Source organism: Nerophis lumbriciformis, linkage group LG37 (genome assembly GCF_033978685.3).
Source record: "Nerophis lumbriciformis linkage group LG37, RoL_Nlum_v2.1, whole genome shotgun sequence".
NCBI lineage: Eukaryota > Metazoa > Chordata > Actinopteri > Syngnathiformes > Syngnathidae > Nerophis > Nerophis lumbriciformis.
The window spans coordinates 6,006,033-6,024,674 of NC_084584.2; the positions used below are offsets into that span (position 1 = coordinate 6,006,033).

Consider the following 18,642-nt stretch of genomic DNA (forward strand, 5'->3'; position numbering starts at 1 on the left):
GTAACACGAAACCTTACAATGCAATACTCCGTAACATGAAATTTTGCAACACTACATGTCGTAACACAAAACATTGTAAAACACAAAACTTCCTAACACACAAAATATAACACAAAACATCGTAAGACAAAACATCTTAAGACAAAACATCGTAAGATGAAACAGCTGTAAAACAAAAAACACAAAATCTCGTAATACAGAATGTTGTTGTACAAAACGTAGAAATACAAAACATTGCAACACAAAACATCTTAACATAAAAACATTATGACACAAAACATCGTAATACAAAACGACGTAACACAAAACGTCATAACACGAAACATCGTAACACGAAACTCCATGACATAAAACATTGCAACACTACATGCCGTAACACAAAACATCGTAAAACACAAAACGCGGTACGACGAAACGTCCTAACACGAAACGTCGTTACACAAAACATCGTAACACGAAACCTTACAACGCAATACTCCGTAACATGAAATTTTGCAACACTACATGTCGTAACCCAAAACATTGTAAAACACAAAACTTCCTAACACACAAAATATAACACAAAACATCGTAAGACAAAACATCTTAAGACAAAACATCATAAGATGAAACGGCTGTAAAACAAAAAACACAACATCTCGTAATACAGAATTTTGTTATACCAAACGTAGAAATACAAAACATCGCAACACAAAACATCTTAATGTAAAAACATTATGACACAAAACATCGTAATACAAAACGACGTAACACAAAACGTCATAACACGAAATGTCGTAACGCGAAACTCCATAACATGAAACATTGCAACACTACATGTTGTAACACAAAACATCGTAAAACACAAAACACTGTACGACGAAACGTCCTAACACGAAACGTCGTTACACGAAACATTACAACACAATACTCCGTAACATGAAATGTTGCAACACTACATGTCGTAACACAAAATATTGTAAAACACAAAACTTCCTAACACACAAAATATAACACAAAACATTGTAAGACAAAACGTCGTAAGATGAAACGGCTGTAAAACAAAAAACACAAAATCTCGTAATACAGAATGTCATTATACCAAACGTAGAAATACAAAACATCGCAACACAAAACATCTTAACGTAAAAACATTATGACACAAAACATTGTAATACAAAACGACGTAACACAAAACGTCATAACACGAAACATCGTAACGCGAAACTCCATGACATAAAACATTGCAACACTACATGTCGTAACACAAAACATCGTAAAACACAAAACGCGGTACGACGAAACGTCCTAACACGAAACGTCGTTACAAAAAACATTGTAACACGAAACCTTACAACGCAATACTCCGTAACATGAAATTTTGCAACACTACATGTCGTAACACAAAACATTGTAAAACACAAAACTTCCTAACACACAAAATATAACACAAAACATCGTAAGACAAAACATCTTAAGACAAAACATCATAAGATGAAACGACTGTAAAACAAAAAACACAAAATCTCGTAATACAGAATGTCGTTATACCAAACGTAGAAATACAAAACATCGCAACACAAAACATCTTAACGTAAAAACATTATGACACAAAACATCGTAATACAAAACGACGTAACACAAAACGTCATAACACGAAACGTCGTAACGCAAAACTCCATGACATTAAACATTGCAACACTACATGTCGTAACACAAAACATCGTAAAAAACAAAACGCTGTACGACGAAATGTCCTAACACAAAACGTCGTTACACAAAACAGGGTAACACGTAAGCCTAAAACGCAATACTCCGTAACATGAAATGTTGCAACACTACATGTCGTAAGACAAAACATTGTAAAACACAAAACTTCGTAACAGACAAAATATAACACAAAACGTCGTAAGACAAAACGTCGTAACATGAAACGGCTGTAAAACAAAAAAACACAAAATCTCGTAACACAGAATGTCGTTATACAAAACGTAGAAATACAAAACATCGCAACACAAAACATCTTAACGTAAAAACATTATGATACAAAACATCGTAATACATAACGATGTAACACAAAACGTCATAACACGAAACGTCGTAACGCGAATCTACATCACATGAAACATTGCAACACTACATGTTGTAACACAAAACATCGTAAAACACAAAACGCGGTACGACGAAACGTCCTAACACAAAACGTCGTTACACAAAACATCGTAACACAAAGCATTGAAACACAAAACATCGTAACACAAAGCCTTACAACGCAATACTCCGTAACATGAAATTTTGCAACACTACATGTCGTAACACAAAACATTGTAAAACACAAAACTTCCTGACACACAAAACATAACACAAAACACCGTAAGACAAAACGTCGTAAGATGAAACGGCTGTAAAACAAAAAACACAAAATCTCGTAATATAGAATGTCGTTATACCAAACGTAGAAATACAAAACATTGCAACACAAAACATCTTAACGTAAAAACATTATGACACAAAACATCGTAATACAAAACGACGTAACACAAAACGTCGTAACACAAAACGTCGTAACGCGAAACTCCATGACATGAAACATTGCAACACTACATGTCGTAACACAAAACATCGTAAAACACAAAACGCGGTACGACGAACCGTCCTAACACGAAGCGTCGTTACACAAAACACCGTAACATGAAACCTTACAACTCAATACTCCGTAACATGAAATGTTGCAACACTACATGTCGTAAGACAAAACATTGTAAAACACAAAACTTCCTAACACACAAAATATAACACAAAACATCATAAGACAAAACATCGTAAGACAAAACATCGTAAGATGAAACGGCTGTAAAACAAAAAACACAAAATCTCATAATACAGAATGTCGTTATACCAAACGTAGAAACACAAAACATCGCAACACAAAACATCTTAACGTAAAAACATTATGACACAAAACATCGTAATACAAAACGACGTAACACAAAACGTCATAACACGAAACATCGTAACGCGAAACTCCATGACATAAAACATTGCAACACTGCATGTCGCAACACAAAACATCGTAAAACACAAAACGCGGTACGACGAAACGTCCTAACACGAAACGTCGTTACACAAAACATCGTAACACGAAACCTTACAACGCAATACTCTGTAACATGAAATTTTGCAACACTACATGTTGTAACACAAAACATTGTAAAACACAAAACTTCCTAACACACAAAACATAACACAAAACATCGTAAGACAAAACATCGTAAGACAAAACATCGTAAGATGGAACGGCTGTAAAACAAAAAACACAAAATGTCATAATACAGAATGTCGTTATACCAAACGTAGAAATACAAAACATCGCAATACAAAACATCTTAACGTAAAAACATTATGACACAAAACATCGTCAAACAAAACGACGTAACACAAAACGTCATAACACGAAACGTCGTAACGTGAAACTCCATGACATGAAACATTGCAACACTACATGTCGTAACACAAAACATCGTAAAACACAAAACGCTGTACGACGAAACGTCGTAATACAAAACGTCGTTACACAAAACGTCGTTACACAAAACGTCGTTACACAAAACATGGTAAAACGAAACCTTACCACTCAATACTCCATAACATGAAATGTTGCAACACTACATGTCGTAACACAAAACTTTGTAAAACACAAAACTTCCTGACACACAAAATATAACACAAAACACCGTAAGACAAAATGTCGTAAGATGAAACGGCTGTAAAACAAAAAACACAAAATCTCGTAATACAGAATGTCGTTATACCAAACGTAGAAATACAAAACATTATGACACAAAACATCTTAAAACAAAACGACGTAACACAAAACGTCATAACACGAAACGTCGTAGCGTGAAACTCCATGACATAAAACATTGCAACACTACATGTCGTAACACAAAACATCGTAAAACACAAAACGTAAAAACATTATGACACAAAACATCGTAATACAAAACGTCGTAACACAAAACGTCGTTACACAAAACATGGTAACACGAAACCTTACAACGCAATACTCCGTAACATGAAATGTTGCAACACTACATGTCGTAACACAAAACATTGTAAAACACAAAACTTCCTAACACACAAAATATAACACAAAACATCGTAAGACAAAACATCATAAGACAAAACATCGTAAGATGAAACGGCTGTAAAACAAAAAACACAAAATCTCATAATACAGAATGTCGTTATACCAAACGTAGAAACACAAAACATCGCAACACAAAACATCTTAACGTAAAAACATTATGACACAAAACATCGTAATACAAAACGACGTAACACAAAACGTCATAACACGAAACATCGTAACGCGAAACTCCATGACATAAAACATTGCAACACTACATGTCGCAACACAAAACATCGTAAAACACAAAACGCGGTACGACGAAACGTCCTAACACGAAACGTCGTTACACAAAACATGGTAACACGAAACCTTACAACACAATACTCCGTAGCATGAAATGTTGCAACACTACATGTTGTAACACAAAACTTTGTAAAACACAAAACTTCCTGACACACAAAACATAACACAAAACACCGTAAGACAAAACTTTGTAAGATGAAACGGCTGTAAAACAAAAAACACAAAATCTCGTAATCCAGAATGTCGTTATACCAAACGTAGAAATACAAAACATCGCAACACAAAACATCTTAACGTAAAAACATTATGACACAAAACATCGTAATACAAAACGACATAACACAAAACGTCATAACACGAAACGTCGTAACGCAAAACTCCGTGACATTAAACATTGCAACACTACATGTCGTAACACAAAACATCGTAAAACACAAAACACTGTACGATGAAAAGTTGTAACACAAAACGTCGTTACACAAAACATGGTAACACGAAACCTTACAACGCAATACTCCGTAACATGAAATGTTGCAACACTACATGTCGTAAAACACAAAACTTCCTAACACACAAAATATAACACAAGGTTTTCTGAAGTAATCCTGAGCCCATGTGGTGATATCCTTTACACGCCGATGTCGCTTTTATATGCAGGGATCCAAGGTGCGTAATATCATGGCTTACGTGCAGTGATTTCTCCAGATTCTCTGAACCTTTTGATGATATTACGGAGCCTAGATGGTGAAATCCCTAAATTCCTTGCAATAGCTGGTTGAGAAATGTTGTTCTTAAACTGTTCAACAATTTGCTCAGGCATTTGTTGACAAAGTGGTGACCCTCGCCCCGTCCTTGTTTGTGAATGACTGAGCATTTCATGGAAGCTGCTTTTATACGTGTACAAGTCGCTATCTTGCGGTCCCACAGATGCACGTCAAAGCAAGCAAGCGCAAAGAGTTTACAATAAGTTTGAATGTTTTTCAACACCACCATCAAATAATCTGCTTCTTTTTTGGATTTTACAGTCTCTCTCCCAACTTCCTCTCCTTCCTGCACCCGCCGCTCACTGTTAAAGACAACAGATGATTAGTTTAACACGTACCGCCTGTGCAATCTAATCATCTGCCAGCTGTGTCTCGCCGTCAGCACATGCCACGCCCCAGTCTGACGGCGCTCTGTTTCAGCACCATGGACAGACGCCTTGACTTTCACTCCTGCAATCCCTTTCCACAATACCCAATCATGGCACCCACTTGTTCCCAATTAGCCTGTTCACCTGTGGGATGTTCCAAATAAGTGTTTGATGAGCATTCCTCAACTTTATCAGTATTTATTGCCACTTGTGCCAGCTTTTTTTGAAACACCTTGCAGGCATCACATTCCAAATGAGCTAATATTTGCAAAAAAATAACAAAGTTTTCCAGTTTGAATGTCAAATATCTTGTCTTTGCAGTCTATTCAATAGATGTTTTGTTTTGACGCTTTGTGTTACAACGTTTTGTGTTACGACGTTTTGTGTTACGACATTTTGTGTTACAACGTGTCGTGTAAAGACGTTTTGTGTTACAACGGTTTGTGTTACAATGTTTTGTGTGTTATGACGTTTTGTGTTTTACGATGTTTCGTGTGACGACATTTAGTGTTACAATGTTTCTTGTAAGGATATTTTGTGTTACAACGTTTTGTGTTGCGACATTTTGGGTTACAACGTTTTGTGTTATAACGTTTTGTGTTATGACATTTTGTGCTACAACGTGTTGTGTAAGGACGTTTTGTGTTACAACGTTTTGTGTGTTACGACGTTCTGTGTTTTACGATGTTTCGTGTGACGACATTTAGTGTTACAATGTTTCTTGTAAGGATATTTTGTGTTACAACGCTTTGTGTTGCGACGTTTAGGGTTACAACGTTTTGTGTTACAATGTTTTGTGTTACGACGTTTTGTGTTACAACGTGTCGTGTAAGGACGTTTTGTGTTACAACGTTTTGTGTTTTACGATGTTTTGTGTGATGACATTTAGTGTTACAATGTTTCTTGCAAGGATGTTTTGTGTTACGTTTTGTGTTGCGATGTTTTGGGTTACAACGTTTTGTGTTACAACGTTTTGTGTTACAACGTTTTGTGTGTTACGACGTTTTGTGTTTTACGATGGTTCGTGTGACGACATTTAGTGTTACAATGTTTCTTGTAAGGATGTTTTGTGTTACAACGTTTTGTGTTGCGACGTTTTAGGGTTACAACGTTTTGTGTTACAATGTTTTGTGTTACGACATTTTGTGTTACAACGTGTCGTGTAAGGACGTTTTGTGTTACAACGTTTTGTGTGTTACGACGTTCTGTGTTTTACGATGTTTCGTGTGACGACATTTAGTGTTACAATGTTTCTTGTAAGGATATTTTGTGTTACAACGCTTTGTGTTGCGACGTTTAGGGTTACAACGTTTTGTGTTACAATGTTTTGTGTTACGACGTTTTGTGTTACAACGTGTCGTGTAAGGACGTTTTGTGTTACAACGTTTTGTGTTTTACGATGTTTTGTGTGATGACATTTAGTGTTACAATGTTTCTTGCAAGGATGTTTTGTGTTACGTTTTGTGTTGCGATGTTTTGGGTTACAACGTTTTGTGTTACAACGTTTTGTGTTACAACGTTTTGTGTGTTACGACGTTTTGTGTTTTACGATGGTTCGTGTGACAACATTTAGTGTTACAATGTTTCTTGTAAGGATGTTTTGTGTTACAACGTTTTGTGTTGCGACGTTTTGGGTTACAACATTTTGTGTTACGTTTGTGTTACAAAGTTTTTGTGTTACGACATTTTGTGTTACAACGTGTCGTGTAAGGACATTTTGTGTTACAGTGTTTTGTGTTACAATGTTTTGTGTGTTACGATGTTTTGTGTTTTACGATGTTTCGTGTGACGACATTTAGTGTTACAATGTTTGTTGTAAGAATGTTTTGTGTTACAACGTTTTGTGTTGCGACATTTTAGGGTTACAACGTTTTGTGTTACAATGTTTTGTGTTACGACATTTTGTGTTACAACGTGTCGTGTAAGGACGTTTTGTGTTACAACGTTTTGTGTGTTACGACATTAGTGTTACAATGTTTCTTGTAAGGATATTTTGTGTTACAATGTTTTGTGTTGCGACGTTTTGGGTTACAACGTTTTGTGTTACAATGTTTTGTGTTACGACGTTTTGTGTTACGACGTTTTGTGTTACAACGTGTCGTGTAAGGACGTTTTGTGTTACAACATTTTGTGTTACAACGTTTTGTGTTACAACGTTTTGTGTTGCGACGTTTTGGGTTACAACGTTTTGTGTTACAACGTTTTGTGTTACAATGTTTTGTGTTACGACGTTTTGTGTTACAACGTGTCGTGTAAGGACGTTTTGTGTTACAATGTTTTGTGTTACAACGTTTTGTGTTACAACGTTTTGTGTTGCGACGTTTTGGGTTACAACGTTTTGTGTTACAATGTTTTGGGTTACGACGTTTTGTGTTACAACGTGTCGTGTAAGGACATTTTGTGTTACAATGTTTTGTGTTACAACGTTTTGTGTGTTACGATGTTTTGGGTTTTACGATGTTTCGTGTGACGACATTTAGTGTTACAATGTTTCTTGTAAGGATATTCTGTGTTACAATGTTTTGTGTTGCGAGGTTTTGGGTAACAATGTTTTGTGTTACAACGTTTTGTGTTACAACGTTTTGTGTGTTACGACGTTTTGCGTCTTATGATGTTTCGTGTGACGATATTTAGTGTTGCAACGTTTCTTGCAAGGACGTTTTGTGTTACAAGGTTTTGTATTACGACGTTTTGTGTTACAACATTTTGTGTTACAACGTGTCGTGTAAGGACGTTTTGTGTTACAATGTTTTGTGTGTTACGATGTTTTGTGTTTTACGATGTTTCGTGTGACGACATTTAGTGTTACAATGTTTCTTGTGAGGATATTCTGTGTTACAACGTTTTGTGTTGCAACGTTTTGGGTTACAACGTTTTGTGTTACAACGTTTTGTGTGTTACGACGTTTTGCGTTTTACGATGTTTCGTGTGACGACATTTAGTGTTACAACGTTTCTTGCAAGGACGTTTTATGTTACAATGTTTTGTGTTACAACGTTTTGTGTGTTACGACATTTTATGTTTTACGATGTTTCGTGTGACGACATTTAGTGTTACAATGTTTCTTGTAAGGATATTCTGTGTTACAACGTTTTGTGTTGCGACGTTTTGGGTTACAATGTTTTGTGTTACAACGTTTTGTTTGTTACGACGTTTTGCGTTTTACGATGTTTCGTGTGACGACATTTAGTGTTACAACATTTCTTGCAAGGACGTTTTGTGTTACAAGGTTTTGTATTATGACGTTTTGTGTTACAACATTTTGTGTTACAACGTGTCGTGTGAGGACGTTTTGTGTTACAATTTTTTGTGATACAACGTTTTGTGTGTTACGATGTTTTGTGTTTTACGATGTTTCGTGTGATGACATTTAGTGTTACAATGTTTCTTGTAAGGATATTTTGTGTTATAACGTTTTGTGTTGCGACGTTTTGTGTTACAATGTTTTGTGTTACAACGTTTTGTGTGTTTCAACGTTTTGTGTTTTACGATGTTTCGTGTGATGACATTTAGTGTTACAATTTTTCTTGTAAGGATATTTTGTGTTACAACGTTTTGTGTTGCGACGTTTTGTGTTACAATGTTTTGTGTTACGACATTTTGTGTTACAACGTGTCGTGTAAGGACGTTTTGTGTTACAACGTTTTGTGTGTTACGACGTTTTGTGTTTTACGATGTTTCGTGTGACGACATTTAGTGTTACAATGTTTCTTGTAAGGATATTTTGTGTTACAATGTTTTGTGTTGCGACGTTTTGGGTTACAACGTTTTGTGTTACAACGTTTTGTGTTACAACGTTTTGTGTTACAACGTGTCGTGTAAGGACGTTTTATGTTACAACGTTTTGTGTTACAACGTTTTGTGTTGCGACGTTTTGGGTTACAACGTTTTGTGTTACAATGTTTTGTGTTACGATGTTTTGTGTTACAACGTGTCGTGTAAGGACGTTTTGTGTTACAATGTTTTGTGTTACAACGTTTTGTGTGTTACGACGTTTTGTGTTTTACAATGTTTTGTGTGACGACATTTAGTGTTACAATGTTTCTTGTAAGGATATTCTGTGTTACAACGTTTTGTGTTGCGACGTTTTGTGTTGCGACGTTTTGGGTTACAATGTTTTGTGTTACAATGTTTTGTGTTACGACGTTTTGTGTTACGACGTTTTGTTTTGCAACGTTTCGTGTAAGGACGTTTTGTGTTACAAGATTTTGTGTGTTACGACGTTTTGTGTTTTACAATGTTTCGTGTGACGACATTTGTGTTACAACGTTTCTTGCAAGGACGTTTTGTGCTACAAGGTTTTGTATTACGACGTTTTGTGCAAGGATTTGAACATCAAATAGTTTGTCTTTGCAGTCTATTCAATAGATGTTGTGTTATGACGCTTTGTGTTACGACATTTTGTGTTACGACATTTTGTGTTACAACGTTTTGTGTTACAACGTGTCGTTTAAGGACGCTTTGTTACAATGTTTTGTGTTATAACATTTTGTGTTTTACAACGTTTTTTGTTACAACGTTTTGTGTTACAACGTTTTTTGTTACAATGTTTTTTGTTACAACGTTTTGTGTGTTACGACGTTTTGTGTTTTACGATGTTTTGTGTGATGACATTTAGTGTTGCAATGTTTCCTGTAAGGATGTTTTGTGTTACATTTTGTGTTGCGACGTTTTGGGCTACAACGTTTTGTGTTACAACGTTTTGCGTAACGGCATTTTGTGTTACAACGTGTCGTGTAAGGACGTTTTGTGTTACAATGTTTTGTGTTACAACGTTTTGTGCAAGGATTTGAACGTCAAATATCTTGTCTTTGCAGTCTATTCAATAGATGTTGTGTTATGACGCTTTGTGTTACGACATTTTGTGTTACGACATTTTGTGTTACAACGTTTTGTGTTACAACGTGTCGTGTAAGGACGCTTTGTTACAATGTTTTGTGTTATAACATTTTGTGTTTTACAACGTTTTTTGTTACAACGTTTTGTGTTACAACGTTTTTTGTTACAACGTTTTTTGTTACAACGTTTTGTGTGTTACGACGTTTTGTGTTTTACGATGTTTTGTGTGATGACATTTAGTGTTACAATGTTTCCTGTAAGGATGTTTTGTGTTACATTTTGTGTTGCGACGTTTTGGGCTACAACGTGTCGTGTTACAACGTTTTGCGTAACGACATTTAGTGTTACAACGTGTCGTGTAAGGACGTTTTGTGTTACAATGTTTTGTGTTACAACGTTTTGTGCAAGGATTTGAACATCAAATAGTTTGTCTTTGCAGTCTATTCAATAGATGTTGTGTTATGACGCTTTGTGTTACGACATTTTGTGTTACGACATTTTGTGTTACAACGTTTTGTGTTACAACGTGTCGTGTAAGGACGCTTTGTTACAATGTTTTGTGTTATAACATTTTGTGTTTTACAACGTTTTTTGTTACGTTTTGTGTTACAACGTTTTTTGTTACAACGTTTTGTGTGTTACGCCGTTTTGTGTTTTACGATGTTTTGTGTGATGACATTTAGTGTTACAATGTTTCGTGTAAGGATGTTTTGTGTTACATTTTGTGTTGTGACGTTTTGAACTACAACGTGTCGTGTTACAACGTTTTGCGTAACGACATTTTGTGTTACAACGTGTCGTGTAAGGACGTTTTGTGTTACAATGTTTTGTGTTACGACGTTTTGTGCAAGGATTTGAACGTCAAATAGTTTGTCTTTGCAGTCTATTCAATAGATGTTGTGTTATGACGCTTTGTGTTACGACATTTTGTGTTACGACATTTTGTGTTACAACGTTTTGTGTTACAACGTGTCGTGTAAGGACGCTTTGTTGCAATGTTTTGTGTTATAACATTTTGTGTTTTACAACGTTTTTTGTTACAACGTTTTGTGTTACAACGTTTTTTGTTACAACGTTTTTTGTTACAACGTTTTTTGTTACAACGTTTTGTGTGTTACGACGTTTTGTGTTTTAAGATGTTTTGTGTGACGACATTTAGTGTTACAATGTTTCCTGTAAGGATGTTTTGTGTTACAACATTTTGTGTTGCGACGTTTTGGGCTACAACGTTTTGTGTTACAACGTTTTGCGTAACGACATTTTGTGTTACAACGTGTCGTGTAAGGACGTTTTGTGTTACAATGTTTTGTGTTACAACGTTTTGTGCAAGGATTTGAACGTCAAATAGTTTGTCTTTGCAGTCTATTCAATAGATGTTGTGTTGTGACGCTTTGTGTTACGGCATTTTGTGTTACGACATTTTGTGTTACAACGTTTTGTGTTACAACGTGTCGTGTAAGGACGCTTTGTTACAATGTTTTGTGTTATAACATTTTGTGTTTTACAACGTTTTTTGTTACAACGTTTTGTGTTACAACGTTTTTTGTTACAACGTTTTTTGTTACAACGTTTTGTGTGTTACGACGTTTTGTGTTTTACGATGTTTTGTGTGATGACATTTAGTGTCTTTGCAGTCAATTCACTTGAATATAAGTTGAAAAGCATTTGTTAATCATTATATTATGTTTTTATTTACCATTTACACAACGTGACAACTGCTTTTGTACTTACTCCTCCTCGTGTCAGACGGCCTTGAAAGGATGACAATCCGGGTGGGTTAACCCTAACATTACTGTCAGTCTTCTATAGAGTAGCAGACGCGTGGTCGTCGTGGTTACCGGTGACACGACAAGTGTAGAAACAGAGTAGGCAACATAAATGGACAAAGCCTAAACAAGAGTAGCAACAATGAGAACGTACGTCGAAATGAAATGAAGGTAATCCTGCCGATGTACCCCCCCCCCGCCCCCCGGGGAGGAAGGCAGAGAGATAACTTGCTCTTTAATTTGATGAATTTGATGATGTGTTTGGATGCTTGGCTGCTCACTCTGCTCCCGGAGTCCATCCTCTGCACAGCGCAGTCGTAGGCTTCCCCGCCCTGAGGGGGCAACTTCAAGCACTTAAGCAAATCTTAACAAGTATGGATTACCTTTTATGTCCAGCGTGCAGGACAGAAGTAATGACAGAGGAGGTGTGGAGACGTAAAAACGGGGAGAGAAAGGGAAAGGGAGCAGAAGTTCGGAGCAAAACTGCTTGGTGTACGAAGTGTTACACCGACGTGTGCTGTAACACTCACATATTTACTGCTGACTCACGTTTTTCATGTCCATGCACCAAACTTTATGTACTCATGTGTGTTACGATGTTTTGTATTACTACGTTATGTATCAGGATAGTTTGTCTAATGACGTTTTGTATTATGATGTTTCGCGTTGCGACATGTCGTTATTTGGTCTGTTGTGTTACAGCATTTCATGTTACGACGTTTCATATTACGGCGTTTCGTGTTACGGCGTTTCATGATGTGACATTCCATGTTTGTTACGTTGTTTTATATTACGATGTTTTGTGTCATAATGTTTTTACGTTAAGATGTTTTGTGTTGCAATGTTTTGTGTTGCAATGTTTTGTATTTCTACGTTTTGTATAACGACATTCTGTATTACGAGATTTAGTTTTTTGTTTTACAGTTGCTTTATCTTACAACGTTTTGTCTTACGACGTTTTGTGTTATGTTTTGTGTTAGGACATGCAGTGTTGCATCATTTAATGTTACGGAGTATTGCGTTGTAAGGTTTCGTGTTACGATGTTTTGTGTTACGACGTTTCGTGTAACAACGTTTCGTGTAACAACGTTTCGTGTAACAACGTTTCCTCGTACGCCGTTTTGTGTTTTACGATGTTTTGTGTTACGACATGTAGTGTTGCAATGTTTCATGTCATGGAGTTTCGCGTTACAGCATTTTGTGTCATGACGTTTCGTGTTATAACGTTTTTTGTTACGTCGTTTTATATTACGATGTTTTATATGATAATGTTTTTACGTTAAGATGTTTTATGTTTCGATGTTTTGTATTTCTACGTTTTGTATAACGACATTCTGTATTACGAGATTTAGTTTTTTGTTTTACAGTCGCTTTATCTTACAACGTTTTGTCTTACGACGTTTTGTGTGTTACGAAGTTTTGTGTTTTACAATGTTTTGTGTTAGGACATGCAGTGTTGCACCATTTCATGTTACGGAGTATTGTGTTGTAAGGCTTCGTGTTACGATGTTTTGTGTAACGACGTTTCGTGTAACAACGTTTCGTGTTACGACGTTTCCTCGTACGCCGTTTTGTGTTTTACGATGTTTTGTGTTACGACATGTAGTGTTGCAATGTTTCATGTCATGGAGTTTCGCGTTACAGCATTTTGTGTTATGACGTTTCGTGTTATAACGTTTTTTGTTACGTCGTTTTGTATTACGATGTTTTATATGATAATGTTTTATGTTTCGATGTTTTGTATTTCTACGTTTTGTATAAGGACATTCTGTATTACGAGATTTTGTGTTTTTTGTTTTACAGCCGTTTCATGTTACGACGTTTTGTCTTACGACACTTTGTGTTATGTTTTGTGTGTTAGGAAGTTTTGTGTTTTACAATGTTTTGTGTTACAAGGTTTTGTGTTACGATGTTTTGTGTAACGACGTTTTGTGTTACGATGTTTCGTCGTACCGCGTTTTGTGTTTTACAATGTTTTGTGTTACGACATATAGTGCTGCAATGTTTCATGTCATGGAGTTTCGCGTTACAACCTTTCGTGTTATGATGTTTTGTGTTATGTCATTTTTACGTTAAGATGTTTTGTGTCGCGATGTTTTGTGTCGCGATGTTTTGTATTTCTACTTTTTGTATAACGACATTCTGTATTACGAGATTCTGTGTTTTTTGTTTTACAGTCGTTTCATGTTACGACGTTTAGTCTTACAACATTTTGTGTTATGTTTTGTGTGTTACAAAGTTTTGTGTTTTACAATGTTTTGTGTTACGACATGTAGTGTTGCAACATTTCATGTTACGGAGTATTGCGTTGTAGGGTTTCGTGTTACAATGTTTTGTTTAACAACGTTTTGTATTACGACATTTCGTCGTACAGCGTTTTGTGTTTTGCGATGTTTTGTGTTACGACATGTAGTGTTGCAATGTTTCATGTCATGGAGTTTCGCGTTATAACGTTTTTTGTTATGATGATTCGTGTTACGTCGTTTTGTATTACGATGTTTTGTGTCATAATGTTTTTACGTTAAGATGTTTTGTGTTGCAATGTTTTGTGTTGCGATGTTTTGTGTTGCAATGTTTTGTATTTCTACATTGTGTATAACGACATTCTGTATTACAAGATTTTGTGTTTTTTGTTTTACAGCCGTTTCACGTTACGACGTTTTGTCTTATGACATTTTGTGTTATGTTTTGTGTGTTAGGAAGTTTTGTGTTTTACAATGTTTGGTGTTACGACATGTAGTGTTGCAACATTTCATGTTACGGAGTATTGCGTTGTAGGGTTTCGTGTCACAATGTTTTGTGTAACAACGTTTTGTGTAACGACGTTTCGTCGTACAGCGTTTTGTGTTTTGCGATGTTTTGTGTTACGACATGTAGTGTTGCAATGTTTCATGTCATGGAGTTTCGCGCTACGACGTTTCGTGTTATGACGTTTCGTGTTATGACGTTTCGTGTTATGACGTTTCGTGTTACGTCGTTTTGTATTACGAGGTTTTGTGTCATAATGTTTTTACGTTAAGATGTTTTGTGTTGCGATGTTTTGTATTTCTACGTTGGGTATAACGACATTCTGTATTACGAGATTTTGTGTTTTTTGTTTTACAGCCGTTTCATGTTGTGTGTTATAAAGTTTTGTGTTTTACAATGTCTTGTGTTACGACGCTTTGTGTTACGGCGCATTGTGTTACGACATTTTGTGTTACGTTTTTTTGTGTGTTACGTCGTTTTGTGTTTTACGATGTTTCGTGTGAAGACATTTAGTGTTACGTTTCTTGCAAGGATGTTTTGTGTTACAACGTTTTGTGTTGCGACGTTTTGTGTTATGACATTTTGTGTTACAATGTCTTGTGTAAGGACATTTTGTGTTACAACGTTTTGTTTTACGATGTTTTGTGTGTTACAATATTTGTTTTTTTGACGTTTTGTGTGTTGGGACATCTTGTGTGTTACAACGTTTTGTGTTACGATGTGCTGCAACGTTTCATGTCATGGCGTTTTGTGCTTCGACGTTTCGTTTTACGATGTGTCCTGTGACGACATTTTGTGGTACAACGTTTTGTGTTACAACGTTTTGTGTGTTACAACATTTTGTGTGTTACGACATTTTGTGTGTTACGACGTTTTGTGTGTTGCGACGTTTTGTGTTTTACGATGTTTCGTGTGACAACATTTAGTGTTACAACGTTTCTTGCAAGGATGTTTTGTGTTACAACGTTTTGTGTTACGACATTTTGTGTTACAATGTGTCGTGTAAGAACATTTTGTGTTACGTTTTGTGTGTTACGTTTTGTGTTACAACGTTTTGTGTTACAACGTTTGGTGTGTTGCGACGTTTGGTGTGTTACAACGTTTGGTGTGTTACGACGTTTTGTGTTACGATGTGTTTCATGTCATGGTCTTTCGCATTATGGCGTTTTGGGTTTCGACGTTTCGTTGTATAACGTTTTGTGTTTTACGATGTTTTGAAAGGTTTTCTTGGTCAGAACTGTTTGAAGTCCTCTCTTCTCACATTCTTCTATGCAGACCTCAGTGTTGCATGAGAGATCACAGCACAGACAGAAAGCAGCCAACATGAGAACCAGCAGGACTCGTCTGAGGTCTCATTCCTCACTCATCTTCAACTCTGCACTTTTATCAGCACTTTTCACTCAACTACACTCGAAATTCTCATCTGAGGTGCGCTGAAATAATCAGAGCTTTCAGGGAGGGCACCACACACACACACACACACACACACACACACACACACACACACACACACACACACACACACACACACACACACACACACACACACACACATAATTACTTTTTATTATGTGACACGCTTGCCTGGCTCCCAGGTAGCGAGACACAGAGTCCAGGTGTGCAGAGAAGATTAATTAAAGGAGCATTTGAGTGACAAGCTAATGCGGCGTGGGAGACACTAATAAGTAAACACTAATAAGTAAACACTAATAAGCAAACACTTCATCATCTTCTCATTTCTCATTAAGTTCACCAGCAGCAGCCTCGCTGGAAACATCAGTGAAGGGAAGTCATCCATGAGACATGTTTGTGACTTCATCAGGTTATGACGGCATGAGGTTGTGACAGCATGAGGTTATGACGGCATAATGTTATGACTTCATGAGATTATGACGGCATGAGGTTATGACTTCATGAGGGTATGAAGGCATGAAGTTATGACGGCATAATGTTATGACTTCATGAGGTTATGACGGCATGAGGGTATGACTTCATGAGGGTATGACTTCATGAGGTTATAACTTCATGAGGTTATGACGACATGAGGTTATAACTTCATGAGGTTATGACGACATGAAGTTATGACTTCATGAGGGTATGACTTCATGACGTTATGACTTCATGAGGTTATGACTTCATGAAGTTATGACTTCATGAGGTTATGACGGCATGAGGTTATGACTTCTTGAGGATATGACGGCATGAGGTTATGACTTCATGAGGTTATGACGGCATGAAGTTATGACTTCATGAGGTTATGGCGGCATGAGGTTGACTTCATGAGGTTATGACTTCATGAGGTTATGACGGCATGAGGTTATGACTTCATGAGGGTATGACTTCATGAAATTATGACTTCATGAGGGTTATGACAGCATGAGGTTATGACTTCATGAGGGTTATGACAGCATGAGGTTATGACTTCATGAGGGTAGGACTTCATGAGGTTATGACTTCATGAGGTTATGACAGCATGAGGTTATGACTTGATGAGGGTATGACTTCATGAGGTTATGACTTCATGAGGTTATGACGGCATGAGGTTATGACGGCATGAGGTTATGACTTCATGAGGTTATGACGACATGAGGTTAAGACTTCATGAGGTTATGACTTCATGAGGTTATGACTTCATGAGGTTATGACAGCATGATGTTTTGACTTCATGAGGTTATGACGGCATGAGGTTATGACTTCATGAGGTTATGACGGCATGAGGGTATGATTTCATGAGGTTATGACAGCATGAGCTTATGACGACATGAGGTTATGACTTCATGAGGTTATGACTTCATGAGGTTATGACGGCATGAGGTTATGACTTCATGAGGTTATGACGACACGAAGTTATGACTTTATGAGGTTATGGCGGCATGAGGGTATGACGGCATGAGGTTATGACGACATGAGGTTATGACTTCATGAGGTTATGACTTCATGAGGTTATGACGGCATGAGGTTATGACTTCATGAGGTTATGACTTCATGAGGTTATGACGACATGAGGTTATGACTTCATGAGGTTATGACTTCATGAGGTTATTACGACATGAGGTTATGACTTCATGAGGGTATGACGGCATGAGGTTATGACGACATGAGGTTATGACTTCATGAGGTTATGACTTCATGAGGTTATGACAGCATGAAGTTATGACGGCATGAGGTTATGACTTCATGAGGTTATGACGGCATGAGGTTATGACGGCATGAGGGTATGACTTCATGAGGTTATGACGGCATGAGATTATAACTTCATGAGGTTATGACGGCATGAGGTTATGACTTCATGAGGTTATGACTTCATGAGGTTATGACTTCATGAAGTTATGACTTCATGGGGTTATGACTTCATGAGGTTATGACTTCATGAGGTTATGACGGCATGAGGTTATGACGACATGAGGTTATGACTTCATGAGGGTATGACTTCATGAGGTTATGACGGCATGAGATTATGACTTCATGAGGTTATGACGGCATAATGTTATGACTTCATGAGGTTATAACTTCATGAGGTTATGACGACATGAGGTTATGACTTCACGAGGTTATGACGGCATGAGGTTATGACTTCATGAGGGTATGACTTCATGAGGTTTAGACTTCATGAGGTTATGACTTCATGAGGTTATGACAGCATGATGTTTTGACTTCATGAGGTTATGACGGCATGAGGTTATGACGGCATGAGGTTATGACTTCATGAGATTATGACGGCATGAGGTTTTTACTTCATAAGG

At 36.8% G+C, this 18,642-nt stretch overlaps 1 protein-coding gene across 1 annotated transcript in view; it reads right to left on the minus strand.

Moving 5' to 3' along the window:
• Positions 1-18,642, minus strand: part of LOC133577129 (short transient receptor potential channel 4-like) — a 100,799-nt gene that overhangs the window by 34,246 nt on the left and 47,911 nt on the right. The gene's annotated exons all lie outside the window — the stretch shown is intronic.